Source organism: Oratosquilla oratoria, chromosome 5, assembly GCF_046742065.1.
Source record: "Oratosquilla oratoria isolate Oo_2021 chromosome 5, ASM4674206v1, whole genome shotgun sequence".
Lineage (NCBI taxonomy): Eukaryota > Metazoa > Arthropoda > Malacostraca > Stomatopoda > Squillidae > Oratosquilla > Oratosquilla oratoria.
The window spans coordinates 21,406,814-21,414,313 of record NC_134781.1 but is presented as its reverse complement, the minus strand read 5'-3'; the positions used below and the strand labels follow the sequence as shown (position 1 = coordinate 21,414,313).

The 7,500-nt window shown below is 41.9% G+C and overlaps 1 protein-coding gene across 6 annotated transcripts in view; it reads right to left on the bottom strand.

Moving 5' to 3' along the window:
• Positions 1–7,500, bottom strand: part of Pka-R2 (cAMP-dependent protein kinase type II regulatory subunit) — a 504,771-nt gene that overhangs the window by 115,108 nt on the left and 382,163 nt on the right. Inside the window, exon 1 of one of the 6 annotated variants that reach the window (XM_076185010.1) lies at positions 6,890–7,020. The exons of 4 other annotated variants lie outside the window; for them this stretch is intronic. The gene's annotated coding sequence lies outside the window, so the exon portion shown is untranslated. Of the gene's footprint in view, positions 1–6,889; positions 7,021–7,500 lie in introns of those variants that run through there. One more of the 6 variants, XM_076185012.1, reaches the window with a different exon arrangement.

Genomic DNA, 7,500 nt, shown 5'->3' with positions numbered 1-7,500 from the left:
CTCCCATTTCCCCCCACTCTCCCATACCTACTCCCAGCCTCCCGTTTATTCATTTCCCTATTTCCCATTCTTCTCCCACATTGTCCCATTCCTACTCCCATTTCCTCCCACTCTCCCATACCTACTCCTAGTCTCCCATTTCCTCATTTCCCTATTTCCCATTCTTCTCCCACATTGTCCCATTCCTACTCCCATTTCCCCCCACCTTCCCATTACCATATTCTACCATACCTATTCCCAATTTCCCATTCTCCCATTCTCTAACACTCCCATACCTACTCCCGCTCCTTGACTCCCCAGTTCCCAGCTCTCTCATATATACTCCCAATTTCCCTCTCCACCAATTCCCTACTCCCATATTCCATACACTCCCACATTTAACCCCAATATCCCACTATCCTATTACCCCACTCACCAATTCCCACTCTTCCATACCTACTGCCATTCTCCTACATTCCCCCACTCTGATCCTACAAGTATCCCACTTTCCCATCTTCCCCACACTCCTACACTTCCCCACTCTGGTACTACAAGTATCCCACTTCCCCAGTCTCCCCCACACTCCTACACTCCCCCACTCTGGTCCTACACTCCCCCACTCTGGTCCTACAAGTATCCCACTTCCCCAGCCTCCTACACTCTCCCACTCTGGTCCTATAAGCATCCCACTTCCCCAACCTCCCCCCACACTCCTACACTCCCCCAGGGCATGGCGCCAGTCTGGACTCAGGAGTGTGGGAGTCGCTGATCTGCAAGGATGACCCGAGTGACCCCAGGCATGACCTTGGTCGACCTCGCGTGTCCAGCGGCTCCGACGTGACGTGATACGCGGTCATCAGAGGTGTTATGTATTTGCGCTTCTAAATGCCTTACGTTACTCCCCCCTCTACTCCCCTACTCCCCCCCTCCCCCCTCTCCCCCCCTAACACGGCTAAATGCGATCTGGCTCTGGTTCGGTCAAAGGTCATAGAAGACGCGAGGAACATATAATGTGCATGCATACATACATATATAAACACAAGCACATACCGTATAAACCTAAACATACACACACACACACACATGTACATATCCGAATAAATCACAAAAATACGTGATTCACAAAATGTGTAATAAAACCACTTGGAAAATAAAATGAAAGGTGACCGAACGTTTTTATCTATTTAAGATTCGGTCACCTTTCGTTTTATTTTCTAAGTGGTTTTATTACACACACACATATACATATATATATATATATATATATATATATATATATATATATATATATATATATATATGCTTTAGTCATAATTTACTTGTTATATCAGCAAGATCTTATTGGAGTAAACTCCGTTAAAAAAAAAAAAAAAAAAAGTTGGCACGAGGCCCTCGAGCACTTAACTCTGAATGAATATTGAACTGTGAAGATGCAATCAAGACAGATCCCCACCCACTGGATCTCGCACGAAGACAACAGATCCCAAATGCGGTCCCTCGAGAACCGAGTTTTCCACTCACTCGTCCACACACTGTACGGGAACAAAATGTGGACGCAGGCAAAATAATGGGAGTGGTTTCTGTGCCTTTATCTTTTGGCCACCTCCCGTGTAAGGGGGAAAAAAGCCTATGGTATATGTATGTATGTGTTGACAGAGAGGGTTGGTCGCCGATTTAGTGAAGCGGCTTTGCTGTGGATGTACTGTGTCTAGCTGCATTGCTCCATTGACAGAGAGGGGTGGTCGCCGATTAGGTGAAGCGGCTTTGATGTGGATGTACTGTGTCTAGCTGCATTGCTCTATTGACGGAGAGGGGAGGTCGCCGATTTAATGAACCGGCTTTGCTTTGGATGTACTGTGTCTAGCTGCATTGCATCTGACCCTGGACAGTAGGCGGGATACAGGGATGAGTTTAATTATATAAAAAAAATGCATTATCTATTTTTTAATGAATTGATTATACAAGAAAATATTTTCATCCCTCATTCGTATAAATTCATACAGATTATTAAAGATAAGGATGTTATAAACTATAGTAAAATTAACTTTCACAACACTCGTTCTCACACACAAAATTAAATAAACTTCATAAACTATAACGCATCAATAAAACCATTTTCCCCTATATTATCAAACAGGGATACATAATTCGAACTATCAGCCCTCTGCTCATTTGAGAAACAGGGGCATTACACTAAAATATGGTTTACATTTAAAACTACAAGGTCATCATATTAAAACAACAGGGCAGGACTCGCAGTAATGGTTATAAAATGGACAAACTTAGATTTAAGAAGGAAATAGGTTTACTAATAGGGTGGTTGACGAATGGAATAAACTTAGTAACCACGTAGTAAGCGCTGAAACTATCAGTTGTTTTAAGAAACAATTAGACAACTTTATGGATGGGGATGACAGGTGGTGATGGATACGGAGCTGCCTAGTGTAGGCCTTATGGTCTCTTGCAGTCTCCTTCATTCTTATGTTCTTATGTACTTGGCAATTGGAGCAGGGAGGAATCTGCCTCTGCCCCACTTGCCGATACACATATGACCCGGCATCCATGAGGAGCTAAGATGAGGTGGAAGGAAGGGTGGTGGATGGGAGTGGAATGGGTGGGAGTGGTTACTTGCCTTTTGATTTGGCTACCCTCCCATATAAGGGGAAAAAAGCTCTGATTATATAGACTGACAAAATGTCACAATTTGCATATTTTAAAAATATTTTTTTAAATCATATTTAAATGTATACTAAGAAACGGGCCAAGTAAATAAAGTTAAAACATAAAATTGAATGAATAAAATGCTAGATTTGTTTAATATCGTGACAGATATAATTCCTGAAGAAGGTGGACAGAACACCCACTGGAAAGCCCTTCAGATAACAAAATAAATATGAATGAACATCAAACAAGTGCATCCTTCACAGTAATGGTTGCGAAGTTGAGAAAACAAAAACGAGTATCTAAAGCTGATAAGAGCGAAACAGTAGAATAGGCCTAATAGTACGAAGGATATGTCAGTAGTTTAGTAGGGTTGGAAGACTAGTACTGTCAGTTTAATTTTTATTTTTATTCTATTTTTTTTTTTTTTTTTTACTTAAAACAGGAGAGGAAACTGGCAGGCGACCTTCTGTTATATATATATATGTATATATGTAATATATATATATATATATTTATATATATATATATACATATATATATATATATATATAATAGAGAGAGAGAGAGAGAGAGAGAGAGAGAGAGAATTACTTTATACGGTACGGTGCTTATATGTACGCCCTACTGAAGTTTAAAACTTCGATTTGTGTTTCATGCGATGACCTGTACATGAAGTTTCTTTTCAAGAAGTTGGACTCCAGAAGGACTGGCTATGCTGGTTAGGCCAGTAACGCGGTCAGACAGTAACAGAACTGGCCAGTGTCAGTTACTCGACAGTTACTCGACAATTACTCCTTTGTTAAAAAAAAGTACTTTACTGGTTTCTCTAATACAGACATATACGTAGAGTATAGTCTATTGATTTACCCTGTCATTAATGAAAAAAAAAGTCACAGGGAAATTATACAGAAAAAATATATATAATTTTGGATAGGATAGGCTAGATGCTAGAGAACAATATAGGGGATATTAGGATAGTTATGATTTGGTTAGGTTAAGTTAGATTAGGTTAGGTTAGGTTAGGAAAGTTCTTTCTTGTGTTAATTTCTTGTTTTTATGCAATTTCCTGTTTTTATTTTCTAGTTATTTTTTCTATTCTAGATATTCTCCAAACGATTTTAATCAGCTGTGGACGGAACGAATGGTCGTGTACAGTCTTATTCAAAAGTTCTGAACCATAAAACGTTTCACCACAAATACATAATTTTTCTTATTGTATCAATACAACAGTAAAATGTATTTTTCCGATAGAAAAATACATCAAGCGGTGAAAAGCAGAACCTATATCACAAAAGCTAATCGGTATATCAAGACTGTACAGACGTGCACACAAGTTTGACGACACACTATAGCAGCGTTTCTCAACCTTTTTACCCTTGCGTAACCTTTAAAATAAATTGCATGTCTCAAGGAACCCCTGCGCAAAAAAAAAAAAAATAGATAAATAAATAAATAAATAAAATAAAATAAAATTCTTATTTTATTTTCATTGTAATAATAGGTTAGATAGGATGATGTCTATATTACATTATTACAATAACTAAGAATATGTGCGTGTTTAATTATATTACGTATATGAAATTAAACAAAAAATCAAAAGTGCATTAGCTTATCTCGCTTGTTCTCGCGGAACCCTTAGGGACCTTTTGCGGAACCTTAGTGTTCCGGGGAACCCTGGCTAAGAAACGCTGGTCTATAGTATGGTAACAACCTTGATATCTGTCAACAGGGTGTGCAAAAACTGCGTCCCCAAATACGTGTTCCTGAACAACTCCTTTCGATATCAACGCGCGATAGGAAAGTGTCGCACAACCTATGTGACCAACTGTACATCAATTCGCTGTTGCTACGCTATCAACCAGGCTTCTGTAACACGATCGGGATACACTCTGGCGGCCGATTGCACAACTAGGACATTAATCTTCTTGGTGGGTTGCCCACTGCAAACATCATCTTAGGCCGAGAGCCTGGTAAAGAACTGCTCACTGCTTGCACAATGAGCAGCTTTGAGAACGTCGTTGCATGAGCAGCTTATGCATTACTATATCAAATACGTCTTAGCGTGATAAAGCTCGCTTCTCCTGAGCAGTTCTGAGAACGTCCTTGCATGAGCAGCTTGTGTATTACTATATCTGTCAAATATGTCTTAGCATGATAAAGTTCGCTGCTCGCTTCTCAAACACTGAGCAGTTCTGAGAACGTTCTTGTATTTGTATCTGACGTATTACAACTGTCAAATCCATCCAAGAGCATGATAAAGCTCCTCACTGCTCACAGCTCGCTACTCGTTTTATCAAAGCTTCTCACATATCGAGCAGCTATGGGAAGTTCCCCATTTGAGCAGCTTATACCTTGGGTCACGTGATAACATGTTTATAAACTGCTGAGCTGCTCTTATTTAATCGAGAAGCTGGATAACAAGTGAAAGGACTTATCTGGGTTTCCTTATCAGCAGAAGATAAGTTTATCGCAAACTCAATTTTTTTTTTTTTTTTTTTTTGACTGGCAATTCACTTTAGCTGAAGAGAGACCCCCCCCCCAGTCTGAACATAATCTCGAAAGATCGAGACCCCGTTGCCGAATGAAATCGCCTGTGGTTCATCCATAATAAAATATATAAGGGACCTCACTCTATCAAACCCTTTCCCCGCGTCATACCACTGTTAATTCCAGCTGCCGTCAGGCGATTTTATTCATCATAAGAGCAAATCCTCTCCAGAGCATAAAGGTACGCCGGGTGACGCGCATCCTACTAACTGGAATCATAATTTGGGTAAGCGTGTTGGTTGTAGGTTCGGTTGAGATGATCAGCCTCGTACTTTGCAGCATCTCGAAGCAAAACAGCCCCATTCGTTCAAAAACAAGGAATTAGTCCTCTAGAAAATCGTTTGACGATCATCGTTGAGCCTTGAACGATCATCGTTGAGCGATAATAGCACCGAGGAAAACGTGCCTTAGGGGGTTAAAGGGGAGAGGAGCTTCAATGTGGGGGGTGGGAGGGGCGCAGCCCCCCCCCCTCCCTTCAGGTTATATTTCGCCCAGAGGCACAAAAAAGAAAATAAATAAATAAATACATAAATAAATAAATAAAAATTAACAAAGTATACCATCATATTTCAAGAAAATCTGCTCGTTACCTGAATAAAATGCTTTTGTATATTGTCATTATTATCATCTATTATCATTATTATTATTATTATTATTATTATTATTATTATTACTATTACTACTATTAAGTGTCATTCAACGTAGTCTTTCATCCTATTTGTCACACTCAAGTCACTGACCTGTCAATTATATCACTCGTTATAACTTAAACCCTAATTGACATTACCCTACATAGCACCAACAGCTCGAAGCTTCACTAACGACACACTAACGAGTGGATGACGTCACCATTCGCATACAATTACCTCAGCGCGACGTTACCTATTAGGATCTAATATGACGTCATTCCAGTAATGATTTAGTGACGTCACTATTCCCATGACCTTTAAGTGACGTTGCACTCCACACCTTAATGAGGTGACGTCATTTTCATTAACATGCGACGTCACAGCTTAATGACCATGTGACGTCATTGTTTTACATCTTAATGGCCCTTTGATGTCACCATTTCCTCACATTGATCACATGATCTCATCGTTTTCATACCTTAATATGTGACGTCATCATGACAAAGCTCTAATAACCTATGACGTCATCATTCCCACACTAATGACCTATGGCGTCATAATTCCCGTACTAATGACCTATGACGTCATCATTTCCAGCACAAACGAGAAATTTTGCTCACTCGCAGCTGCTCACGGTGAGCAGTTTACATCGCTTCTCATTCTTGAGCAGCTGCCATCAAGGCCACTCACTCTTTACCGAGCAGTCAGGACTGCTCACGCGATATCAGTTGGAAATCAAAGCTTTTCGTATCTTAATGAGCAGCTTCGTTCAAAGCTGCTCACCCCCATACTGAGAAGTCCCGGCTGCCCATCCGACACAGAGCAAACTAGTTCATGACTACTCTTTCACAATGAGCAGCCTATTCGACAACTGCTCTCGCTGCACTGAGCAGCTCCCGTCATAGCTGCTCACACCACATTAAGCAGACACGTCAATTCATCTCACAAGGAGCAGCCCGTTATAACTGCTCACTTCACAAGGAGCAGCCACGCCTGCTCATTCTACACTGAGCAGATCCGGTCACCACTGCTCACTTGACACTTGAGCAGTTTCGGTGAGAGCTGCTCACCCGACACTGAGAAGCCAGAGCTGCTCCGCGACGAGCAGCGAGCGAGCCCGACCGTCCCCGCGAAAGACTCGAATGGTACTGCTGTTGGGGGCTGGTGGTGCTGCTCAACTCCGAGGGGGCCCACCACCGCGTCACGGGACTCTCACGGGACTCCCACGGGACTCTCACGGACTCTCACGCACGTGAGGAAATGTTCAGGATCGTACGCGTTCACGTGACAAAAAAAAAAAAAAAATCACACGCGCGCGCACACACACACGAATACGCACACACGTTCGTACACATACGTCCACGAATACACGCACACACGAACGGGGATTTAGAGAGAACGCGTACGTTCCTACGCGCACGAGTCATGTTCACGGATTTTTCACCTGAACGTTCACAAAGTTTCCAGTTATACGCTCAGTCAAGGACAAGTGCACGTTCTCACACGTGTACGTTCACCTGTACGTGGTACACGTGACTTTCCATCCTTATGCGGCCCTGCACGTACAAGCACGTGGCACGCAAGCACGTGGCACGCAAGCACGTGGCACGCAAGCACGTGGCACGCAAGCACGTGACACGCAAGCACGTGGCACGCAAGCACGTGACACGCAAGCACGTGG